Below are 27,788 nucleotides of genomic sequence, written 5' to 3'. Positions count from 1 at the left end.
TTTAAGGCCAAGAATACAGCTTCAATATGCCTAGTGATATCTCAGGATGCCTTCTAAATAGCATGGAATATGACCTAGCAGGGCCACTGGAGTCACTGTTCAACCATAGCCTCTGAACAGGCTTTGTGCCACGTGAATGGAAGACTGTAACAATCATCCCTCTACACAAGAGCAGACCATCAACAGACCCTGGGAACTACAGAACCATTAGTCTGACTAGTCTCATATGTAAACCCATGGAAAGAATTATTATAGAAATGATTAATAATGACATAAAAAACATTCAGACATTGGAGTTAACCCAGTTTGGTTTCATCAAATGTAGATTATGCCTACTAAACCTGGTAGACATCTTTGAGAAGGTCACCAAGGCAATGGATGAGAGCAAGATGCCTACCTTGACCTGCGTAAGGCATTTGACATGATACCCCTTTCAGGCATCACAAACAAAGTCATAAAGGTAGCCATAAACCTCTCTGTAAAACTCTGGATAGCCATATGGTACACAGATAAGACACAGGAAGCTAAAACTGGGGAGATCACCTCCAAAAAGAGGCCAGTCAATGGCTGAGTCCATATGGGATCTGTGCTGGGTCTGCTCCTCTTTAGCATCTACCTCCTGTAAGTTAAGAACAGTGTCATGGGTCTCTAGCTGGCCAAGTTTGCAGATGACTGCAAACTAGGAGCAAGCAGAGTATAGCCCAAGACACTAACATCTTATAGGAGGGTTCTAACACAGGCAAATGACTGGTGGCTAAGCCATGACTTAAAACTTAGTGCCAAGAAGTGCATAACAGTACGTTTATGGAAGTCAGCCTCCATGGAAAACTACTTCCTTGATTAAACACCCCTATGAGTAGACCAAATAGTCAGGGATTTGGAGAAATATGTAGATATTAACCTGGCTTTTGATCAACATGTCTAGGGTAGTAAGAAAATCATTTTATGTCACTCATCTTCTAAGGGCATGGCACCTAGTTTCATGGAAGTCATCATGACAATGCACTCAGGCAATCAGACCCACCACTGAGTATAACATCCCCTTTAATATATACCTGACCTAGCAACAACTGGAATGTCCACAGAGTTCCTCACAAAAAGAATATAAGATATAAACACAATGTCCTATGCAGATTGTCCCAAAGCCCTATCTCTATACTCTCTTTTCTACATGCTGCTGACAGGTGATCTATGCCTGGCATACAAGGTATCCTTAGATCCTGCTGTGATGACCCTTTTATATATCTGCAAAACAAACAGCATCAGAACTACTAGACTGAAGGACTTAAACTCTGCTTATAACATACATAGAACACAGTAGAGGGACAGGTATGTATCTCAGAAAATGCATGTTCTCTATAACAGGCTTTCTATCCATCTGATGCAGAGCCCATCCCTAACCCTACTCAAATGTAACGTGGACCAGTGGATGGGAAACTGAAAATTCATCCCTACTCTGGCACCTATGTTGATCATGGAAAGACGCAGGCATTAAATCCTCTTCTAGCTAACAGGCACCCTTTAAAATAACCTCTAAGACAATAACATGTGGGATAAATGTAGGTTGTATGACTAGGCTTTTAAAGGCCCTAATGGTCATTAGCCTAGTATAGCCCTAGGAACCTATAAACCCATGAATCTATGAATTGCACTGGGGGATGTGAGATACAGCAATATTTAGTTTGACCATTTCTGTTGGAGCAGGTGCAAATAACCCAGTTACAGTCAAGATAATTAGGCTGAAGAAAGAGACCAGAAGATGGCAAGAAATGACATCTCCTGTTAGCAAAGGTACCTCAACTCCTACGCATTTTCCTGGTTTCATGCTATATATTGTGAATTAAAGATGATAACACAAATTAACATGGGAGAATTTGAGCTTGGATTCACTTATGACTACAATATCCAGTTTTTGTTTATAGTCCAGGGTTCAGATGGATGGAATTTGTCAAGTAAGTATGCTGCATTTAGATAAGCTCTCTTCATGCCCTTTCTGTTGAAGTTATGTATCTCATACCAATTTTATTATATCTTTTGTATTCCTTTTGGACTTACGTTCATTTGTGGAAATATTGATGGCACACAAGTGCTATGAGGTCTTGAAGCTGAGATAAACGGGTAGTGAAATAAAAGGGCAGCTTTGGGAGTTCATAATTCTGACCAGAACCAGAAAACATTTATTCTTCCTACCGATGACATGTTAACAAGCAAGTATTTTTGAAAGTGGATATCTTTTGAGCTTGCCTGTAATATCCTGCAAGGATCTTAGCACAAATTAATTTTGATTTCCAACCCACACAGCATGCCCTACCCATACCTTCCATAACTGTCTATTAAGATAAGGCCATACGAGACTTCTAAAGGTTGGAGATAATTTTATGCCTAAATAAGGATACATTTTAGGAAAAGGTTTGAGATCCTTTTACTGCAAATGAGGGTACATTTTCAGAAAACTATTTTCACTACTGGAGAGGGCAGCCACTAATTTCTCCTCAAATGCCACAGAATGGAAATACGTTTTGTTTTTTTTTTTTTGGATATGTCTTCATTATACATATGGCATACATGCCTAGAATGGTTTGTCATGTCCATTCAAGATAAAGTATGAGTTTCATGTGAAGTACACGGAATATGTATTTGCCTCAGTGTCACTTTATAAAATGGTATTGGAACATAAAGATGGAAATAATAACTATTTATTCACTAAACTGTTGATGTAGGCAATATGCTATAATAACTGATCTCATAATGCCACTCACTGGCCATAAAGTGCTTTGTAAATAAACTTGGTAAAGTTTGTGTTGCATAGATGCCTCTTTCTGTGTGATTTCCAAGAGCTGCTACTGATTATACTCTAGGGGTCCTCCGCACTTATCGTTTTTCATCCTTAATTATAAACCTCACTCCCCATAACTTTCAGTGCCTTTTATATAGTAAAAATGTTGTTGCAAACTAAGAAACTCTGCAAAACAGAATAACCTCCATTCCTACAGTAAACAAACCTGCGCCAGACCTTCTTATGGAGAATATTTTCAGAAATACTGTATTAGTAACATTAAAGGTGTTTATTTGATGGGAATGGATTTTGTACTACACAGAAGCAAATGAAGTGAGGACAATGAACTGATGCATGCGTAGTCAAGAGGGAGCCTTTTAAAGAAATCAATTGTGCCTAATAGCTTAATGAAGACTTTAACATGCTCTGAAGAAAACATGCAGTGTTGATTAGATACTGAGAGAATTCAACAGCAAAGAAATTAGTGTTGTGAAACTTGTGTTCATTAAATGATTTAATTCACTGATGAAAACAAAATGCATTTCTTACACTTCTTACTCTACATGTTTAATAACAAAATAACAGTATCTGGTTCTTCTGACCTAGATGTGGTTCCTTTGACTTATCTATAAAAACTGATTAAATAAGCATGTGGTCTTCATTTATAGGAAAAACTGTCTTAATGGTAGCACCCTACTGAGAAAAAGTCATGAGGGCTAAGAAGGTTGTAGTTCAGGATAAAACCACTTCTGAGTATTATTAAAGCATTTTAACTATATTTCTAACTGTTATTTTCTGTTAGCATTTTAAGTAAGTTTTGCCGAATGCTTAAACTTCCCTTTTATGAAAAGTTATACAATATGAAGTAAACAAAACAAATGGATTGTAATTGTATTTAAGAATAATTCCTATGTAAATCAGAGACAGGTCATGGTCAAATGGAGCCCTAAGCAGGGCAATGGATTGCCCCCCACCCCCCACCCCAGCCATTACAGGGTCTTAGGTATTTCTCCCCAGCTATTTCTCCTCCGTTACCACTAACAGTGTTCAAACCTGTCAGTGCACATACTATTTCCTTTTTTACTTCTACAATGATTACAGATATTTGGATTTAATTTAAAATGATCTCACATTTTACAGCACAAACACTGATAGCCATTTGTTAAACAAAACAATGCAGTCTCAGAATGAAAACAGACTTAGCATGAATAGTAAACTTTTCTGCCCTTGAAATTATATTGAATCACACATTTAAAGAACATGCATCTGGCCAGTGGGTGATTAAGTTTACTGTTGGGCTGTTTTCAAGCCATAGGCCACTTGCACACATTTTAGGACCATGCATACATGCATGTGTTCTTTGATTCACCTTCTTAATTGTATTAAATTATATTCCTTGTATAATACAGCACCACTTGGTAGCGCATGTTTTAAATTTGTAGTGTTAAAACATTTTTCCAAGAAGCAATGCCATTCCAATCATAAAAGGCCAGTCAAACTTCAGTACAACCCACCAATATTAATCAATCTGCACAATCTCTGCAGAAGTAAATGTCATCTGAATAATTCCACACTAAAGAGATCTGTAACTAATGAAGAGGTTGCTGCTGACAAACAACTTTATATTTCAGTGTTTTATCTACAAATTCAGTGCCTGCTGCCCTTGAAAAATAAATTGCATATGTTACATAAAAATATATAAAAATAAAAAATTGTTAAGCTGGTAATATTGCAATAAGGAATGGCTGGCAAACCCACAACAGGTTCATAGTTACTAGGTATCAGCAGCCCCGTCCCCCCATTAAAGTACACCACAGTAACAGCAATCTGTCTACATGGTGCGGGAGTGAAAAAGTACAGTTGTGTACACTTACCATAAATGTAGATGTTCGAGTGCATTCACTGTTGCAGTCATTACATTAGGGTAATCCTGCTGGCAGGTTGCTCTCAGCCAGCCTGAATTCCAAAGTCTTGGGTCCTGCATCGGCTGCTGTCACCCATTCCCTGACGTCAGGTTGTCAGGGGTATAAAAGAAGCAGCCGATGCCATTTTCTTCAGTTTTTCTTGCCCCAGATGTCAGGTGCCCCCAAAAAGGGTAGCCAAACTTTATATATGTATTCATAAATACACCAATATAAATTTTACCTTCATCTATAAGCAAATACACCACATAGGTAGTATTAATCAGAGAAGGACAGATAAGATCCAAAAGAAGAATGGGGGAAGGCGGGTGGGTAACCTGGACTGCAACAGTGAATACACTCAGACATCTACATTTCTGGTAAGTGTACACAACTGTACTATGTTCTTCGTGTTTCACTGTTGCAGTCATTACATTTGGGTAGAGTCCTAAAGCTGTGGTTGGGAGGCTGGAACTAGATAGCAGTAGGAGCGGCTATGAGGCCCTGCAGGACTGCAGTGGCAAAGCCTGCCCTGGATTTAGAGTAGAGTGGTAGATGATAATGCTTTGTGAAGGTGTGCACTGAACTCCAAGTAGCCACCTCTAAAATGTCTCTGGTTGGTACTCCCCTGAGAAAGGCTGCTGAGGTGGCTGCAGCTCTGGTGGAATGAGGCCTAATGCCTTTAGGCACTGGTTTGCCATGGTGTAAGTAGCAGAAATGAATGCAGTGGCCTAACCACTTAGAAATAGTCTGCTGTGAGATAGGCTTTCCTTGCGATCCTGCAGCATATGCCACTAGTAATTGCTCTGTCTTCCTGAAAGCTTTGGTTCTTGCCAAGTAGAATCTAAGCTGCCTGTGTATGTCCAAATAATGCAGAATTCTCTCCCCTTTGTTCTGTGGATTTGGGTAAAAGGTTGGCAGATGGATGGCTTGGTTAAAAGCCACACTGGACACTACTTTAGGCATAAATGTTGGGTTTGTCCTCAGGGAGACCCTGTCTGGATGAAAAATGATGAAAGGTTCCACAGCCATGAGCGTCTGTAGCTCTGAAACTCATCTTTCAGAAGTAATTCCTAAGAGCAGAGCTGTTTTCCAAGATAAAAACTTCATATCAGCAGTAGCAGCTGGTTACAAAGGAGGCAGTGTGAGCTTTTCCAAGACATAGTTGAGGTCCCATGCAGGTATTGGTACTCTCCTTTGGGGTCTTACATATTTGGCTCCTCTGAGGTACTGCCTTAATAAAGGGTGAAAAAAAAGTGGTGGCTCTGTATTGTAATGAGCTGAAATGGCAGAGGCATGAATTTTAATTGATGAGAAAGATAGGCTTTTGTCCAGCATCACAGTTAAGTATTGCAAAATCTGAGGAATATTTGGTACCGCTGTATCAGTTCCTTGTGCCTGGTTTCAGGCACAGAATCTTCCATTTTCCAGCATAAGATTTTCTAGTACTAGGCCTTCTGGCTTCCAGAATGACATCCATCACAGCTTTGCTGAGTGGTGTTTTTTGTATGACTACATTATCCACCATGCTGCCAAGTTTAATGTCCTGAGTTGGCTGTGCACGATCTGATTGTTTTGCTGGGACAGTAGTCGAGGTATTTGAGGTAAGGTCCAAGCTGGGTATAGAGATAAGTTCCTTAGTATTGGATACCAGTACTGGTGTGGCCAGCCTGGGGCAATCAGTATCATCTTTGGCTTCTCCTGTCTGACCTTTAGGAGCACCTTGGAGAGGAGAGGCAGTGGAGGAAAGGCATATATCGATAGGTTTTTCCAGCTGAAGGATAGGGCGTCCACTTTCCATGCTTGTCTGTGATAAGTCCTTGTGCAGAATCTTTTTAGTTGGTAATTGAGAAGGGAGGCATATAGATCTATGTCTGGGCATTCCCATTTCCTTGTTATCATGCTAAAGACTTGTGGATCCAGCTTCCACTCATGGGGATCCATGAGGTTTCTGCTAAGTTCGTCTGCCAGAGTATTTTCCATTCCTGGCAGGAATTGTGCCTGCAGATGTACTTGGTAAGTCAAAGCTGTGTCCCACAAGATTATGGCTAGTCTGCAAAGGTGGGTAAGAATGTGTGCCCCCCTGCTTGTTTATATACTACATGACCGTGGTGTTGTCTGTCTTTATCAGTAGTTGTCCCGGTTGAAGTAGGTCCTTGAAGGCTGTCAGTGCATTTTCAACAGCTAACATCTCTTTTTGATTTATATGTAGATGCATTTGGTTTGAGGACCATGTGCCCTGAATGCATCTTCCTGCCATGTGGGCTCCCCAGACATAGTCTGATGCATCCGTTGTTAGTGTCTGCCTGGCTGGAGGTTGTGTGAATGGCTGTCCCTTGTTCTGGTGACAAGCCTTTGCCCACCATCGAAACTCCTGTTGCAGGCAGGGAACGAGAGTAATGACTGTTTCCAGGCTGTGGCAATGTTGAGTCCAAACACTTTTTAGGTACCATTGAAGTTTCCTCATATGCAGTCTTGCATATGGAATTAGCAGAATGCAGGAGGCCATGAAGCCCAAAGCCTGCAGAATTTTTCTTGCAGATAACTAGACCTTTGTTGCCAACATTTTGAAATAGGTAATCAGTTGCCTTTGTTTGTCTGGCGTGAGATAAGCCATCTGGGCAGTTGTATTCAAGCTTGCACCCAGGAATATTATCTCTTGTGAGGGTACTAGTTTTGATTTCTGTTTGTTGACTGTGTACGGCAGGCATGTTAGAAGTCTTTTTACAAATGCCAGATGTTGAAGTAGAATGTCCTTGTTCTCTGCTTGAATGAGACAGTCATCCAAGTAAGGATATATTTGTATTCCTCTTGTCTGCAGAATGCAATTACTGGTACCAGGCACTTTGTAAAGACCCTGGGCGCAGTAGATAAGCCAAAGGGCAGTGCAGAGAATTGGTAATGCATTGAACCAGCCTTGAATCTTAGGTATCTTCTGCATGATTGTCTGATTGGAGCATGCAGGTATGCCTCTTTTAGGTCTAAAGTCACAAGCCAAGCATTCTTGCCCAGCATGGGCAGAAGCTGCTGCAAAGTCAACATTTTGAATTTCGGAATATCCAGGAAAGTGCTTAGAATAGATAGGTCCAGTATCGGCCTCCAGGCCTTGTCCTTTCTGGGTACCAAGAACAGTCTTGAGTAAAATCCTTGTCCCTGCTCTTGCTCTGTTACTTGTTGAATGGGCCCCATGTCCATGAGGGATGAGACTTCTTTTTGTACCTCTGCCCATTGATTTTTTGGCAGATCTGTCCAGCCGTTTGTCTTTGGCAGAGTATGGAAATGGAACTTGTAGCCTTGTGACACTATGTTTAGAAACCACTTGTCCTGGGTTATGATGTGCCAATTTTGAGCAAAAAGTGCTAATTTTCCCCCTAAGGGTGCTGCCAGAAGATAAGTGCTTGGTGCTGGCAGGGGGAAGTCATTGGGACTGTTTTCTGTATGTTTGTGATCTATCTTCTCCAGCTTTGGAGATAGAAGCCCCCATTGCTTGGGCCTATAAGAAACTTGCGCCTGGCATCTGCCCCTACGGCATCTGGATCTGCCCCTTTGAGGTTTGTCTGACACAGGAAAGGACCAGTTTTTTGTAGGCCAGTGTCTACTAAACTTAGGTGGCTGTACTTGTAAAAAAATCTTTGACAGTTTGCATAGATTTAGCTTTGTCCTCCATTTTCTTTAACACCTCGTCTGTCTCAACAACAAACAAAGTATCATGCTGTAAAGGTGCATCTAGTAATTTTACTTTAACATCATCAGACAGGTTTTGTTCCTTTAACCAAGCATGCCTTATAATTACAGAACCCGTAACTGCAGCCCTGCAGGAGGCCTCCAAAGAATCAAAACCACATTGCAAAGTATGTTTTCCAAATTGTTCTGCTGCATACAATAAATCCTGCATTTCCTTGTTTTTTGCATATTCAGAATTTAACAACATTTTGTGTTTAAGCAATCCCATGACATGTTGCTGATACTTAAGCATATGAAATTGACAGTTTAAGGCCCTTATAGCCAAAGTTGCAGATGTGTAAAACTTTTTTCCCCATCTATCCAGTGCCCTTGAATCTCTGTCAGAGGGGGTTGGGTTTTTTGCAGTGGAAGCCTTATCTCCCTTGGGACCCTGTGAAATAGTTTCTGGGTCAGCAGCAGGGTTTCTAAAAAGAAATTTGTGTGAGTCAGGAACCCTGTAATATCTGTCAGGCTTAACAGGAGCTGGGGGAAAGGAGTCAGGGGTCAGACTAGACTCCGAAAATACATCATCTACAATGTCTAACACAGGTCGACTGGCTAGAGGCCTGTGCTGAGGTAGTAAAAGAAAATCCCCGAGCCTCTTTTTAGATTCTGAAAAATCTTGGCTCTCCCAGCAGAAATGCTCCCTCATGGTATGCAAGGTTTCCCCAAAGGAATAGTCCTCAGGAGGAGATGCTGAAGGTATAGATTCTTCAGCATCAGAATCCTCATAGGGGGGAAGGGAATATTCCTAATCAGAAGATGAATCAGAAGAAATAGAAACCTGATCTGAAGATTCATAGTCAGTGTCTTCCCTAGGCCTCTTATCAGGAGGGGGATGGGAACCCCTGATCATGGTAATCAAGTCTTCGGTCATTTTGAGCTTCTGTTTTTTGGGCATAGAGGCCTGTCCACGTGGCTCTTGAGTTTGTTTCCTTGCTTTAGAAGATGCTTTAGCCTTTGCTTTTGAAGCTGAAGTCATTTTAATGTAAAGATGTTTAGGTCTGAATACACCCTCAGAAGCCGTTACCTGCTCAGCGGCTCCGGATCCATCTGAGGGATTAGCGTCTGAGGCTCCAATACCTTGAGTATCCAGCGGCATGACTGACTCCACGTGGGAGTCAGTAGTGGCCTGTGACTCTAAAGCAGCGGGCGTCAGGGGCTGCGAAAGCACCTCACTGAGAACCAGTGAACCGGCGACTGGCTTAGGAGAAGCTTTGTCGTCAGTTTTGGGCCTCGGTTGTTTTTCTTTATCCTTTCCTTTGCGTTTTTTGTAAACTCCAGTAGTCAGATGGCTATCCAATGACATTTCAGGGTAATTAAACCTGCGTCCAAAAAAGTTTAAAGCAAAATCATACCAACGCTTAATAGTGCGTTGGTTAAATCTAGCACAAAACTGACAATCAGTAACGTTGTGATCAGGGCCTAGGCAAGGAATACAGTAAGAATGAAAATCCTTATGAGGTATTTGCTTTCCACAAGAAATACAATTGTTAACTTTTTCTGACATCGTTCTGGAGCAAGAAAAAAGTTTCCCCAACGGGGTACTTAGCTTTATTAAAGGCTTCGGATCTGAAACTCAAACACAAAAATCTCAGGAGTCGGCCGACTGGCATTTGTGAACTGCTTCTGCTTCGGACACCGCGCGGCAAGAAAGACTGAAGAAAATGCCGTTGGCTGCTTCTTTTATACCCCTGACGATCTGACATCAGCGAATGGGCAACAGCAGCCGTCGCAAGACCCAAGACTTTGGAATTCAGGCCGGCTGAGGGCAACCTGCCAGCAGAATTATCCTAATGTAATGACTGCAACAGTGAAACACGAAGAACATCTACAACCTCCTACACCAAAGACAAGTATACAATCTATTGTGCTACTAACACTGCTTTCAAATTCTGCAGCACAAACACTGATGGCCATTTGCTAAACAAAACAATACAGTCTCAAAATGAAACAGACTTAGCATGAACAGTGAACTTATCTTCCCATGAAATGACAATAAAGCCCACATTCAAAGAAAATGCATCTGGCCAGTGACAAATTTAAGTTTACCTTTGGGCTGTTTTCAAACCATAGATCCCTTGCATGCATTCTTTCGGCATGTGTTGTTTGATAAACCTTCTTGCCTGCATTAAATTAGACTCCTTGTATAATATAGCACTGCTTATTAGAGTGTGTTTTAAATTTTTAATTTTTAATTTTTTTTCCAGTATGGAATGAAACAAAACATATGAACCAATAATGACAAAACTACAAATTACAGAACATTTCATACCACAAAAGGCCACTCAAACTTCTGTCATTACAATCCACCAATTTTAGTCCACATACACAATCTCTGCAGAAGTAAAAGTCATCTGAACAATTACTTCTACAGTGAAGAGATCTATGTGGGCAAACAACTTAAAATTTCAGTGTTTCATGTACAAATGCAGTGCCTGCTGCCCTTATAGAATAAATTGCCCATACTACATTAAAAAAATGGTGAACTAATACTGAAATGAATAGCTGTCAAATGTACAGCATGTTCATAATTACTAGGCACCTCATCCAAAGGAGGACAGAATCAGGAGAGCAGCACCCCCATCCCCCTTAAAGGGCACTGCAACATCAGCAATCCATCTACATGGTGCGGGACTGAAACCCAAAACCAAAAGTAAGGATGCTATCTGTTGCGCTACTAACACTGCTTTCAAATTTTATAGCACAAGCATTGATGATGGCTAAACAAAATAGTTACACATTGAAAACAGACTTAGCAAGAGCAACAGTAAACTTCTCTTCCCTTGAAACTCAACATTCCTTGAAAATGCTCACTAAAACTCAAACTTCTTTGAAAATGTACTGAAACTCAACAGTCCTTGAAAATGCACCTGCCAGTGACAGGTTCATAACTGGTATAGAGGATTCAGATTCTGTTCACCAAAAATCAAGGTACAGGGTTTGAGTCTAAATAAGTTAAAGGACAACCACACCCTCAGACTCAAAAAACATTTATTTCATCATGGTTAGGTGTTTCCTACATTTTATCAGCACTCTGGGACTATTTAGAGCTTTTTAGATATTTTTATATGCAATGTCTGACTCTGACCACATGGGCATTTTGAAATAATTCAGACTGTTTACTCTGCCTCTAAGTATCCCAGAATGCATTGTTTGTCTCCAAAAAATTGCATCAGATCTGCCATGTTTTCCCTTAAGCTGCTGTCACTTCATTGACTTAACAGGCATTCACTGCTGTCTTAAAGTCCCCTACTTTTGGTTAAAATGTTATCCTTTTTCATTGACTACTTCAAACCCAAGAAGTGCAAATGCTACAGAACAGAATTGAAAAGTGCATTTTATTGCTTTTGTTTCTTAGAAATGCTAACTTGCTTTCTTTTGTGAAGGCTGAAATCTAGTTCTTCAAGGCATCTCCCCTCCCACTTCACACCTACCTTCCCTAGCTGTCAAAGAGCTAAGGGACCTGCCATCCCTAACTGGGGCATTTTATAAATACACACACACACACACACACACACACACACACACACTGTTTTGTGTGGCAGAACCCCCATCAAGCCAGCAGGCCTAGGTCACTGGGTACTGGAGCTAGGTCTGACAGAGATGCAAAAAATGGAGCACAGGCAATAAGATAATGTAGCCACCATGAAACAGCAAGTGCTCTCAAGGTCATTCATCATCACAACTCTCAATCACTACCTTTCCTAACATGGAACAAATGTTTAATATGTGGAACACTTACAAACGATGCCAAGAAGCTCACAGGATGGATACAATGTATTATATTTTAAAAGTTATTTTGATGAATTAATATGATTCAGTATTATTTAGCATGGATATTAGTTAAAAACTGTTAACATTGAATGTTTAAAACAAAACCTTCAATGTGGACAAATGTGTAACACAACCTTTTTTTTGCTCAAAATGAGGAATGTTCCTCATAATGAGGCAGACTAGAGAAATATACTGTCTCTCCATCTCTGTCACTGACAGTGAGAGGTGTTATGTAAACAAAACACAGACTGGCTTGTTTCATGCGATGGCAGAAGACTACTGCTAGATGTCAGTCATTCAGACTAAGTGATGATGTGACCTGGTTAAGCAGGCCAGTGGGCATCATGGGGCAGTGGCCATGTGATAGACACTGCAGCAGAGCTCATGGCAAAAGAAGGTGTCATGCCTATTCCTGAGGTGCATGTTGCAGCTTTGCAAGCTACATGCACAGAAACCGTTAGCTGAACTGTTGCTTCCTCACTGATCGCTTTGTTGAATTTCTAAACTGAACACTTGTAAATAGTGTTTATGTATCAGTAAACACTTGTTGTTTTGGTTTCCAGTTCTAAACATGCATTGAAGTTCGGAGAGTAGCTGCTTTTTATATGTATTTCATAATTGCAAGAACAAGGTGATCTGTGGCCCTCGTTCTGTTCTTTTTTAGCCTTTTTATAATAGGCAAGTGTACTGGTCCAAAGCTGGAATGGTTTTGGATAGGAACAGAACAGTGGTACAATACAAGACTGAAAAAACAGTAACAGCATCATCCACAACAACAGCTGATCATAATCTTTGCTATCTCATGTTTTCAAAAAAGGCAGCAATAGTAGAAAAGAGTTTGATCATTTGTTCTATATGAGGTGTGTACTTTTACTTGGATGAATGGTTTCATATGATGTTCACGACATAGGAATAGTCATGGAGCATGCCCACAGCAAATTATTTATTTAAAAAGAAAACATAGCAAATCAGTTTGCTCACTGTGGACATCCAAAAAAAAAAACTGTGATTGTCTTCACAGCACTCCCCCTCCACCTGAGCAGCCAATCACAGATCTTTGTGCAGTGTACACTTGTGATAACATAAAATGGGAAAGAAGTGTGCTGGAGTATCTCAGACATCCATGTATGACATTTTTTTCTTTACTTTATGTTTCCCTTAAAGATAAATGATGAATATGTATGTATATGCTACTAGCTGCACTGACAGGTGTGTCATCCTTAAGATGAACCTTTAAACTGAGGTCCAGTCTGCTTGAGTTGGTGGCAGCTCAGGTGAATATAAAAGGTCCCACAGTACCTATCAAAATAGTAGGAGAAGTTCCCTGATGCCCTGGCCAAATTCTCCCTAGTGGTATAAATACTACTTCAGTTTCCATTGAAAAGAGGCTACTAGCATGGTCAGATGAACCTGGTTAACAAATGATGAATAAATAAAACCTTTTAGCCCGTGAATCAAGGACAAAGACCCAACAATCAGGAACAGATTTTAAATATTTCACAACTATACTTAGAAGCTTGCATTAGCAAGCATTTTCTGAAGGACACAAAGTATGAAACTCACATGCCTGACATTATTTAGTGACTGCAATCCACAACAATTTGCCAGAAAGCCACAAATTTTACAAATAACCAGCCAAAATAATTCTCTTTTTTTTTCCTCAAGAATTCTGGGCAAAGCCAAAAATAATTAGTGGGGGGCCCAAAAGGGAGAGATTTTTAATACTGTTTTATCTATTTATCAACCAAGTAAACCCAGTGGAGAAAGTATCCCTTTTCAGGGGTGACCCATGAGTACTGTCTGAGTGACTCACTTTAAAAGTACTGAAATCAATGCATTAAGACAAACAGAAATACGCAGAACCATATGAAACTTTAATCATGTTTAATAAAATTTAGTTACTATACAGATGTAGCCCAAAAATACCAAACAGTAGTTGCATGAAATATGTAACAAGCAGAAACATCAAGATTACTTACAAGGTAACATCAAAACAAGGGCACAAAACCTATTTACCCAGCAGTGTGAAACAGAAAGCAATAATGGGCCAAAGTAATGAAAGGGCACAAGATGCCTTAATAAATTCATAAATGTGAGCCACTGTTATTTGTATACTGTACATTGTTTTTGTTATATTACAATGTGACCCAGTCTGAGGCTGTAATTGGTCATTGTTTGATCAGGGTTCTATGCCAATAAACACATTTAAATAAAGAAAGAAAGAAAGAAAGAAATGCTGTGGCAGTAATAAGACACACCACATAGTCTGTCACAGTGAGTAAATTCTGTAGTACAAAGACATATACCATTGTGGGAGGAACAGGCATGCTTCTCACATTGTTAAACAAAAGCAGGTATGAAGACAGCTTGTCTGGATGTCACACACCATTCAGTAAGACAGGCAGGATGTAGGGCCCTCCATTACATCTTAAATAGCATACTGGCATTTGCATGCTAAGGACAAGTTAAGCTATAGATCCAGTAATGTCAAAAACCAAAAAAGGAATGGAAAAGAAATTAAAAGGCACACATCACTGGGACAGTGGTGAGATGTCACTCATGATGCATTGTCCCTAGTGAATAGCATGGTGCAGACATCAGCGTCTCTTTTGGGAATAGCAGGGCATGTTGGTCATGCTGTGGAACCTGTAGAGGTAAGAAGGCAGGTTGTTTATCATGTAAGGCAGAAACTAGTTAGGACCTGCCTCTAGGTCTAAGGAGGAGGAGGATGGCATATACCAGACTGTAAACCATGTCCTTCATAGATATGATGACCTGAAGATATGGCAGTCTGCACTGTTGGAGAAGATTAGGAGGCTTGAGTTACACACTATTAAATGAAATATACTCAACTTGGTGAGCTTCTTTGAGATAGCCACCAAAGCAATGGAAGAAAGCAAAAGAGTTCACACTGCCTATCTTGACCTGGCCAAGACATCTAACACAATACCTCACTCAGTTATTGTTGACAATCTCACAAGGTTTGGTATAAACCTTTATGTTACCTGGATAGCTAGCTGGCTCACAGACAGGACCCAGGAAGTTAGAATTGTGGAGTCCACCTCTGCAAAGATACCGGTCACAAGTGAAGACTCTAAGGGATCAGTACTGGGACCACTCATTTTGGCATTTACTTCTTGAAGTCAAGGCCAATGTCAAGGGCCTCTGGCTAACAGCATTTCAGACAACTGCAAATTAGTAGCAGTCATAGAATCCCTCAACAAGAAGGGTTGACATAGACAAATAACTTACATCAAGTTACTATTTACACAACTCCATCCTGCAGGAATCTCAAACTTTCTGAACTAGCAATAATATCTTGTGAAACATGTATTTTGTATATACTATATTTTGTATCAGCCATTACTTAAGTTTTGTACTACAAAGTTTTGTATTACAAAGACATGTGTCTGCAGCATTTCTCCCCGGGTCTCTGCTGAAAATTGGCTTCATTCCAAGTTGGACTTTCCCGGTTAACAAATGTTAAATAAATAAAAAATAAAATAAATAAAATTGTACTATGTTGAGTGTTGTTCATTTTCATATTAGCACTGTTAACTGAATTACTACTGCTTTATACTCTAAAGAATATATTTTATTACTTTTGGAGCTTTTCTACCTGAGCATGTGCTGAAAATGGGCTCCCAGCCCAGTCGAACTTCCCCGGTTAACAAATGTAATAAATAAATAAATAAAATCAAAGCCACGGACTTAAACTAAATGTAAAGAAATGCATAATAGTATCCTTCAGAAAGTCATCCACTCCTGGTTCATAGGTTCATAGGTTCATACTAAGCTATCTGCCCTAGGGCATTTATAAGCCTAGCCAGAATGTGTTTGGCTTTCGCCACCCATTTTAAATTTATTTTGCTATGCCCTTTTTTGAGGTTAGTATACTGTGCCTCTGTCTAACAGTGACACAGAAGTGATACCCGGGGGAAACCTAGGATCTCCCATCCACTCATTCTATCATTTTGACAACACACCCCTAACAGTTGACCTAGTAGTCAGGGATTTAGGGGACACACATAGACAGTAATCTAGCCTTTGACCATCACGTGTCTACAGTAGTGAAGAAATCATTCTGTGTTGTTTAACTTATAAACAAAGGTGTGGCATCTAAGTCCAAGGAGGTCATTGTTCCACTGTATTCAGCATCAGTCCTATCACTGCGTACAGTGCCCCTTTTGGTATATACCTATTCAGGCACATCTAACAGTTGGAACATCCATAGACTTTCCTTACTAAAAGCATACAGGGTGTAAGTAACATGTCCTATGCAGACCGCCTCAATGTGCTATCCCTATATTTTGTCTACTACAGACTGTTGAGGGAGATCTATGCCTGGCATATACATCATTGTCAGAACCCACCCTAATGGACAACCTGCATATATGTAAAACAAACAGCACCAGAATTACCTGTTTAAGACTTACCTTGACTGTGATATGAATAGGACCTGCTGGAGAGACATGTATGTATCCCAGAGACTATGCCTTCTCTGGAATAGGCTCCCCATCCACATGAAGCAGAGTTCCTCCCTAACCCAATTCAAGTGTTACTTGGACAATTGGATTAGAAACAGGAAATTCATCCTTGGTTTGGCATCTATGTCTCTAATGAGCACAGGAAGCCTGTAAATGGTTCATCTCCCAGGCCCTTGCTTATAAATGTTTCCTCTCCCAAGTCCTTGCTTGCACTTATCAAAGGTAACAGAACGTGTCAGAGATTTGGGATACATGGCTAGGCTTATGAAGGTCCTAGTGGTTGTTAGCCTAGTACACGTCTATGACCCTATGACCCTATCTCATTTCCTCCATGGAGTCCCTCTGTTATTTGTCAGTATGGTATTCCTATAAGCATCATAATGAAATAAACCTTAGTACATCATGCATTTCTGTTTGTGGTGGATTGAAATTAATTAACAGCCACAAGCATATGCCTTTCAACTGCTATGATTTAGACATAGCACTATGATTTTTGACTTTAGAGTTTGCTGTTCTCCTTCTAGATTTACTGACTTTCTTTTGATTTCCCTCACAAAGGTAGACCTGCTCAATGGTGTATATATTATTAAACAGCTGAAATAATCCACTCCGAAGATTCAGTCTAAATATCTATATGGTATAGCAACTAAAGAAATTCTATTCCAAAAAATAAGAAAACGCTCCTCTTTGTGCCACCTGCTATGATTTTAAAGGCCAATGCCATGATGTTTAATGTTCAGAGGATGAGATGTACAAGTCTGTCTCTGAATCACATGGTATCCATATGATGGACTGAAAGGCCTCTATGCTGCTTCTAGCTTGCATTGTAAATGTCATCTCCTAATCTGGCATCAAATGTCAATGAGTTAATGCCTTATACAGAGGTGTGAAGACTACAGATTTTCTGCTAAAGTGTTGTCATCTTCTTCACTCCCCTTTTTCCAATTTTTACATGGGGTCAGGGTGTCACATCAATATTAGTCAATGGACCAAATAACCTGAAGGCATGACCACATGCCAAGTGGCTTTTCTGCTAGATATCCCCATAATATAAAGTTTTATGAGCAGTCAAGTGCTTCAGCATGGATGGGTGATCTCTTTGAATATATTGTAATTAATACACTGTAATATGTAATATGGTGCCAGATGTTAAAAATAGCAATGATTATCCTTGTCTATGAATTGTGTTAGCAGTGTTACTTATGATGGATTGCTCTTTACTTATGATCAGTACACCAGCAGTTGGCTTGGTACAGAGTTACATATCAATTCTACTGCTGTGTTACTCTGCCTATATTGCATTGTATAATTTTGTATACTTTTTCCTATACAATAATCCTAAACACTAAGTACCATGACTATGAATCCCAAATTTACTTTCTTTTCCCTTATGAAAAAGTATCTCTCACTATTAAAAAGAGTTCAGAATGTTGTTAGTAAGTATATTGCAGAGGTTAAAAAGCAGATTATGAGGCAAAGAACTTTTATCTTTTCTGTGTTTTCTGTTGCATGTAATCTTTTAAAAGGTGATGTCTTTTTAATGTACAAGGCTATAAACTCACCTCTGCTGTTCCACAGTATGCCTTTGAAAGACTTAACCATGCATGTAAGAGGCATGTTGCTAATAAGCTACTGAAAATTATTGTAAACCATACCTCTCAACCTCTCAGTGCAAGAAATCAGGACAAAGCCCAAAATAATGGGAGATAAAAGCTCAAAAATGGGGTCAGATATTAACTATTGCGCTTATAAACTTAGAAAGTTGCTAGAATGATATATTTTGCATTACTATGCATTTTCTGAAGGATATGAAGTAAGAAACTTACATGGCTATAATAGGTTAGTACTAGGCTAAATGCCCTTGTGAGCCATTGCAAGCCTAGCCAATTATCTCTTGTGAGACTCAAACCCTGCACCTTGTGCTTGTAAGGCAAGCACCTTAACCATTAGGCCACCCTCCCAATTATGTCTACAATCCTCAATGATCCTCGATGATTTGCCAGAAAACCACAAATTGTATGAGAAATAGACCAAAAATATGAAGTAAAAATCTGGACAGCTGACTGATATGTTGTAAACAAAACATGGAGAATATATTGTTTTGTTTTTCAAGACATGAATTGACTATGTAACAAACATCCATTGACCTACACTGTAGGTTTAATATACCAGAATTTGAGACTAATGTACCTGCCTATATGGGTGAATAAGTTCTAGATTTCTGCTTGTAAACATGTCTATTAACATATAAACCTATTTCAGATTTTTTTCAGGCAGGAAAAGACTACAAAGTCAACTATTTGCCGACCTGCTGTTCTTCCTCATTATTAGAGTTACAAAATAAATTATTGCAGAATCAAACAGTATCTAAATCAGTTAGCCACCCCGAGCAGCAAGTTGACAGTCATGGTTAACTAAGAGGTGTGAAAGACAATAAACTTGACACTGCCTGCTGAAATGTGAGCAGATTCCGGTTTTTTTTCACTAAATGAAATTATTTTTTTATAATAAAAAGTAACTTTATAGTCATTATTTGAAATGACAGAAGAAATGGCCTATTAGATAGTTGCCATCACACAGATACAGTAATTTAAAATGTTTCACTGACATGTTTTATTTATTATTTTGTTTATTCATATCTGTTAACTGAAATAGAACACTCACCTACGTGGACCTTTTTCAGTCTCAGCCTGACTGCAGCATATAATTAAGTGACTTCCCCTAAGTGGCACAGAAGGTAAATGGAGGCTGAGAGAAACAATCACTTGACTATGAGAAACAGGTCTCTAACAGTTCATATATTTAATGCTCTGTTCGGTAATGAATCTGACAGAAACAGCATTCCACATTATTTCTAATGAATATAGTGAGCTGCATGAAGGAAAAGGAGCAGTAAATCAGGTCATATTGTGGAACACAGAGTGGACTAGAGTAAAAAGATCTTTTAGATGAAAAATAAATCAGTATGGCAAGCTTCATGTGTATTTCTGTGTAAAATAAATTATAAAAAATTCTAACAATTTGGATAGATTTTGAGGCAGAAGTTCAGTATTCCACATATGATAAAATGTTTTCCTTTTTTCCAGTATCTGGCTAACTAGAACTATTAATTGTTGCATCACTTAATTGCCACACAGTTTAATATTTTCCTCACTTAATAAGAGACAATACAACTTATTTCTGAGACAAGATGGGTTGTGCATGAAAATGCTCTTTGAACTGGTATACTTACCCATTTAACAAGTGTATAAATCAACAAACTCCTTAGGATGGTGTTATGGTGCAGCTACACTATATAGTGCTAGCTGACGTTTTCACTTTGTTTTGGGCTCTATAATGGAATGTGCACCACCAGGTTTTTCTCCTCTACATCCACATACATGGTGAGAGGTAATTACCGACAAGGGTCAGGTAAGTTTTCCATGGTGGGTATAAAATGTCTTATACTCTAATAGTGCCTTTTACTTCACTCTGCATTGACCACTAAATTATACGCACCTTGCTTAAGTTTATGATTTTTAAATCAATTCACTGTCTTTCAGTTTTGTATATCAATATATAAATAAAATATGAAGACAGAGTAAAAAGGTGAACTAATTGGAATGCTCCCCTGAGTTAATATATCTATTTGCTTAGCAATAATCTACTGGAGCAGTATGATTACTTATAAACTCATATTCATGTCTCTAAAGATGAAATAATAATAATAATAATAATAATAATAATAATAATAATAATAATGATTATGATGATGATGATGTGCTCCAGTGGAATAATTAAATGGTTTAATTGTCAGTCAAAAAGACAATCAAGAAGCAATGTTTTTGATACAATGAATTCTGAATAGTGGAACAAGGCAAGGAATCAAAGAATTTTTGAATAAATGGTCTGCTTAAATTTTTTTTTTTCTGGCGATGAAACTGGCCTAAAAAACAATAGCTGGGTTCAGAAAACACATTAAGCAATTTGGCTAATGCTTAGCATTAATAAGAAATTAAAAAAGGAAATAAAAATGATTTATATTCCAGCTAACTGATAAGCTGCTTTAGCATGGTCTACTGAGACACAAAGCAGCTTAACTGAGTTGTACTGTACTCAAAGATGCATCATCTCCAATGATATGATGTAGCCCTTACATCTGGGTGGTGCTGGCACTCACCAAGCTGTGAGAGAATCCCCGGGATTCAGTAAAGTTTCGTGCAGGAATAGCTTATTCCTGCATGGAAGCAACCATTTAGGAGCAGCACGGCAGCGCGCCATGCATAGTAATGAAGGTGCACTGCCTCTGCTCCTAAATGGACATGGAATGTGGACGAGTGCAGGGGGTGTGTCTGAGAGCAAAGCTCTAACAATACACATGCCACTGCACTCAGAAATGCCGTTCAGCAATAACAATGAGCGAGAACCCCAGCGCTATCAGGTTTTACCTCATATCATGCGTTCCGGCCCCAAAATCAGGAAAATACCAAGATATCCATATTCAACAAGGACACCCACACCACAAGACTGGTGGCAACGCATGATGCAACGGAGACCATCCAGGTGACTGCTCTGCAAATTGTAGCATGTTACAGGCCACCCTCACAAACTCAGGAACCTCACATGGCCTTCCTGAAAACACTAGAGGGGATAAATGTATCACCAAACACCATCATACTAGGTGACTTCAATTACCCAAATATAGACTGGGAACACTACTCAAGCCCAAACACCCTAGCCCAAAAGTTCCTGGAATTCATAAACTCAAATGCCATGGAACAACTAGTCACCATCCCCACAAGAGGAGATAACATACTTGATCTCATCATCACATGGGAGCACAATGTTCAACATCACTGGTGAGATCAGATCACAAACTAATCTCGCTGGAGGTCCTCATCCCACCCACCTGAAATAAAAAGACCACAGTAAAGAACTTCTCAAAAGCCGACTTCACACTTCTAAAGACTAGTGTGGTCTCCTTCAAGGCCCGGAAAACAGTACTCAAGCCGCTGAATCACTTACAAATGCCTTCTACCAGCACCTGCAGGACTGCATGGATAAGGCAATCCCAAGCAAAACAAAGACTCTTTGTACCAAAGGCAAGCCCAGTCTGGTGGACCCCAGCCATAAACAAACTCTACAACAAAAGGAGGAAGCTACTACAAGATAGAGCAAAATCCTTAAAAGGTAAGACACCCTTGATCACTATAAGTAAAAACTAAGAGCTCTCATAAAATCATCCAAAGCAAATGAGAGAAAATAGCTAAAGACTCAAAAGACAATCATAAGGCCTTCTTTAGCTATGTTAGAAACCTAGGAGGAAACTCCCAGATATGCTCAGAACTAGTTCAAAAATGATGTGAAGATTACTGATCCTACAGACATTGCCAACATACTGGCTGACAGGTTCAGTGCAAACTAAAAGGAGAGATATCTATACCAAATGATTGCAGCCCCCAAACATCTCCAGCCCAAGTGAGAACTGCTCCAGCATCCATGGGACCTGATGGTGTCCCCGGCTGTGTGCTCCCTCAATGAAGAATTAAACCCACAGCTAGGACAGCTGTTTAATCAAAGTCTTACCTCTGGACTGCAACTGTGGTCCCACTTCACAAAGGCGGTGCCTCCACCGACCCTGGAAATTACCGCCCATTAGCTTGACAAGCCTTATCTGCAAAGCCATGGAGAGGATCATAATGGACCTCATAAATAAAGACATAGGAATTTGCAGACTTTGGATCCAACCCAGTTTGGCTTTGTCAAAGACAGATCATGCCTTTTAAACTTGGTTGACTTTTTAAACAGTCACCAAAGCCATTGATGAGGGAAAGGCAGTCCATACAGCCTACCTCGATCTGGCTAAGGCCTTCGATACAATACCCCACTCGGGTATCATTGAAAAACTCATCAGCTTAAATGTTAACCCATACATCACAAGATGGGTTGCAAACTGGCTGAGTGACAGAACCCACAGGGTCAGAGTTGCTGGCGCCATGTCAGACTCAAAGCCTGTCACAAGTGGTGTCCCACAGGGCTCAGTCCTGGGCCCACTCTTGTTTGGCATCTACTTTTCAAGTACAAGCAAACACAGGAGGGTTATGGCTGACAAAGTTTGCAGATGACTGCAAACTGGGCCATAGTAGAAAACACATCTGACACAGATATCCTTCAGAAGGGTCTCACAGAAACGGATAACTGGTGCCAGAGCCACGGCCTAAAGTTAAATGCCAAAATGCATAGTCATCCCTCGGGAAAAACAAGGTTACCCCTAGCTACCAAATAGGTGGCAATCCACTGAGCACAGAAGAAGTTATCAGGGACCTGGGGACCCAGGTTGATAGTAGTCTGTCATTCGACACCCATGTAGCTAAAGTAGTTAGGAAGACCTTCTACATTGCCCACCTTATCATGAAGGGATTCTCATCTAGATCAAGGGAGGTTATAGTCTCCCTTTACTCATCACTCATCAGACCAATGATTGAGTACAATGCCCCATTCGAATGTATCTGACCCGACACTTGCAGCAGCTGGAGAGGCCACAAAAGTTCCTCACCAAAAGGATAAAGGGTCTCAAAATCTATCCTATGCTGCCCGACTGAAAGAACTCCAGCTCTATTCTTAGAGGTGACCTTTGCCTAACATACAAGGCCATGTCAAACCCAGATTTGATGAATATGCTTCACCTCAAAAATCTAGATCCATCAGAGCCACAAGGCGGGAGACTTAAACCTCGACACGGCTATTAATAGGACGTGCTGGAGGGATAGATTCATCACCCAAAGACTCCTATGCTGTGGAACAAAATCCCGGTACATGTGAGGCAGAGCACGCTGGCCTTGTTCAAGAGAAATCTTGACCAATGGATGGGAGATCGCAGATATACCCCAGGGATTACCTCAATGTCACTGCTCGACAGAGGCACAGCAAAATAATGGGTATAGTTCCCCATACTAAAGGGGTGGCGTAAGCCACAAAACGATGGGCTAGGCTTGTAAATGCCCTCGGGCAGATAGCCTAGTATGAACCTATGAACCTATGAACCTATGAGAAGACTCAAAGGAGGTTGCATACCTCCTAACTGTAGAAATCATTGCATAATGTCCACATATGTTGCCCATACAGTTGGCCTGTACTCCAGTTGTACCCTGAAATCATGGAATGATGTCAGGAATGAAGCCATGAAATAATGGCATACATATGAATATCAGACACCAAAATCCATCAAAAAACATATATTAAAACCAATCATGTTACTCTAGCAACTGTCCCAAGTTTATAAGAGCAATAATTAAAATATGTCCGTAGTTGGACCTCATGTTGTCAAGCTTTGTCCAGATAATGTGCATTAAGAGGTAGAGAGGTATGAGGGTTGCTATGATGTCTGCCAAATGTGCAGATGCATGCAGGAATCCATAGCAATAAGTGTAACTTGCCCCTTTCAAGAGAAAATAGCAGTAGAAACATTTTTTATCAAACAGATTAAATTTAACCATAGGTGCGCGGATTTGCCCATTGCTTAGCTCTGCATACTGTAGCTTAAATGGCACAAGAAGATAAATAGCAAGATGCATGCAAATAAAGCAACACTGCAGTAGTGTAGTGGTCAGAGTGTTCGCTTTGCGAGCTATCATTCCCGATTCTATTCTCACTGTAATAAATTCCATTTTCCATGTGAAATCACTTTATGAACATTTTTTTTGCTGTATACCCTACTAAATAACATATTTGTGAACTGGAGTACTGCATTAAATACAGATGTGAGGTGTCATTGTAATAATGTAAAATCCACAGATAAACACAAATGCCCCATGCAGTATATGTACACATGAATCAGGGATATGAATTGAGGGTATAATGTGTAATGAATGATAAATCCATAAAGTGTCCAAATCCACCACCTTCTCAAGAGCCATGCTACATTTCTGTCTAAATTAGTGTGGGAGTAAGCGGGAGTAAGAATTTGTAAGCAGTAGTAAGTGAATTTAAGCCCATTTGTGTGGGGGGTAAGCAATGCACACACAGGTTAAGCAATATTGAAGCTAACTCCCTGCAAATATATTTAATCGGAAGTTAACATTGCTTACTGTCACACAAACCCAAGCATACCTGATTACAATTGCCTTATTCAATCTGTACCCAACAGCCACTGTTCTGCACAGCAACAAAGTAAACAGCCCTTGCAGGTCTTGAGCCCAGGACCCTGTACACTATAGTCATAGTAGTTAACCAGTAAGCCATCACAGCAGTATATAAGACTGAGGTGTCTCCAAACAGATCCTCACTATAGGAAAATCAAAATTTACATGTGAAAGGAATCTATATACAGTTTTATGTTATATAACCTACTACATAACATAAATATGTGAACTGGAGTACTACAATAAGTCCAGATGTGAGGTGTCATTGTAAAAAAGTGTTGAAATCCCCCGGTAAATACAAGGAACCCATACAGTGTACGTACACATGAATCATGGATACCAAACACATATATAACATGTAATTTATTTATTTATTTATTTTTATTTATTTGCTTACAATTGCCTTATTCAATCTGTACCCAACAGCCACTGTTCTGCCCAGCAACAAAATAAACAGCCCTTGCAGGTCTTGAGCCCAGGACCCTGTATTTTATTATTTACACTCGTACATTTTCTGCCCTTATTAATTAAAACACTACTACTATATAAGTAAATTACCTCGATGCTAAAGAATTTGATTTTCCCAGATACCTGAGACTACAATAATCAAGGTGAAACTGAGATCCCTGTGTAGTTCATATTAATAGAATTTGGTTTAGGTTCTGGCTCTATAAACTGATTAAGTAAGGGAAATACGAACATTTGCCTCTGCTGAAGCCGTACTGCTACCCTGAGACTTGGAATAGTAGCAGCGTGATTGTTATTTTTAGTTGCATTATTTACAGAATGCTGTAAAAGAGCTGAAACATTTTTATTACTGCTCACCTAAATCTACATTAAACGAGTTGTCTGTAACTGCTAAAGATAGCTACTTGTTATGTACTCGTCACTTACTACTGGCTACCATGTTCAAATTGTACTGGGTCCACTTTTTAGTTAAAAACTCTGTTTCTAGCTTGTATTAAACACTATTCGTTGTTGTTATCCTGATTTGACAGCCAACTACAGCTGCTGTCTTACAGATAGTCAAGTTATTTTCTAATTTAGGTGATTGCTCTGTGTTGACGACCTATGCATTGTTGTTTTTAATTCTGTTGCTGAAGCTTATTATTTGAACATTGTGCTTCTGACCTATTAATTGATGTCTACTCCTGGTGCATATGATTTATTTTGTACCAAGTTATTTAGTTCTGTTAAATCTGTATTGCTAAAGAAACATCTCTCTTGCTTTGCCTGGAGTTACTTTTAACCTTCTTCTCCCTTTATTCTATTTTTCCCCAGCTGCTCAAAGATTTTATACTCACCTTTTCCACTTCTGGTTGTGCCCAATTGGACTCCAAAGACCAGCTAAATCCACCTACCTAAACCTGCTTGGGTATTTCCTTACCTGGGTAATCTATAAGCCACAGCAACTAATATTGTATGTTACAAACTAAATCAATTTTTGTTTTTCTGTTAGTACTTTATGTATATACTAGGCCACTATACCTCCTAGGTGTACTACTTAAACTGCCATATCTGCCAGCAGCCATATCCCCCTCTGTTTTTTTACTATTGTTGCCCTCCACTATCTGTCTCTATGATACTGCAGCCCACAATCTGTATTGTAGTACCCCTCTAAACTCTCCCTTCTCCATTACTTTTCTTTTTATTTTTATCCAACTACTGTGATCTCTTTACAAGGCACTTACAGGCTTTGGCCACTAGATGGCAGTCTATACCTACCTCTAATCCCACTTTATTTATCTTCCTTCCTCCTAAATTAACTCTTTCACGCTTGTTGCACTCTTCTCCTTTACCATCTTCTTCCATAGAACTTTATACCTTGCACCTATCTCCTTCCATAGTCCTTATAAACCCTTTACCTAACCCTCCTCTCCACCTCTACTACTCCTAGGTTAACCCTTACTCTCCCAGGTTTCCCCTCTATTCTACTTCCCCCTTCCTTAGACTCTCAACTTCTGCCTTTTGACTTACTGCCTCCTGTTCTTACCTTCCACCTTACTGATTATTTCTTCTCACTGCTTTCACCTTACCTGGGTCTGCCCCGCTTCATTCGCCCTACGAGCTCACTCCGCTCCCCTACCCTACCCCCAATTCCCTCCCACCCCCAGTGGTCCTAGCCATATACCTCACTTAATCACTCCCCTTTTTTCTTAACCAATCACACAGCTCTACTTCACTAAGCCACTCCACTATCTCTTTCTTATCTAATTAGTTCACATTACCACTCACATGAACTGCTCCTATCTTACCTATCCTTACCATCCTCTATACTAACTACCTCCCATTTTACCTCCTTTTCAACCTCCATTAATTTATTTCTTGTATATTATAAACCTCCCTCATTCTCCTAAAACAACCTTATCTTTTTTTCAACCTCACCAAGTCACACAAGCTAAACTCACCTACATCTACTCACCACCATGGCCCCAGCTCTCACAACTAATTTCACACACATGTTACTTTTAACTACCACAATAGCCTCACTGACCATACCTTATTCTCTCACCTTCTTTGAAAATCTTACTCTACTTGAACAAAATCAACATTTCCAACAAACTTTATCATCTTCTTTCACCTTCACCCTTAACCACAGTAACATCACCTCTACCTCAAATTATATACTACCAAAATATCACAGAACAACTCATGTGATGTACTTCTCTATCAAAAAAATTCTTAACAATTCCCACAAAATCTTTAAATTCCCACATTATCTCCAATATCTCCTCTACTTACACGGGGATATTCATCCAAACCCTGGTCCCAACAATGACAATAACAATAGCCTTAATAATGTAACTTTACCTAAACATTCTATACTAGCTAAAGCACCTAATTCCCTTCTGATAGCCCACCTTAATATTAGAAGTATCAACAATAAAATTTCCCACCTGCACTCCTGGATTTACACTCATTTGATATTTTATGTCTTACAGAAACCTGGCTAAAACCTGCTACCCTAGACCAGGAAATTACCCCTCCAGGTTATAGTATCCTT

This window comes from Protopterus annectens, chromosome 1.part1, assembly GCF_019279795.1.
Source record: "Protopterus annectens isolate FY-2018-M chromosome 1.part1, PAN1.0, whole genome shotgun sequence".
Lineage (NCBI taxonomy): Eukaryota > Metazoa > Chordata > Ceratodontiformes > Protopteridae > Protopterus > Protopterus annectens.
Note: the sequence above shows the minus strand (reverse complement) of the source record.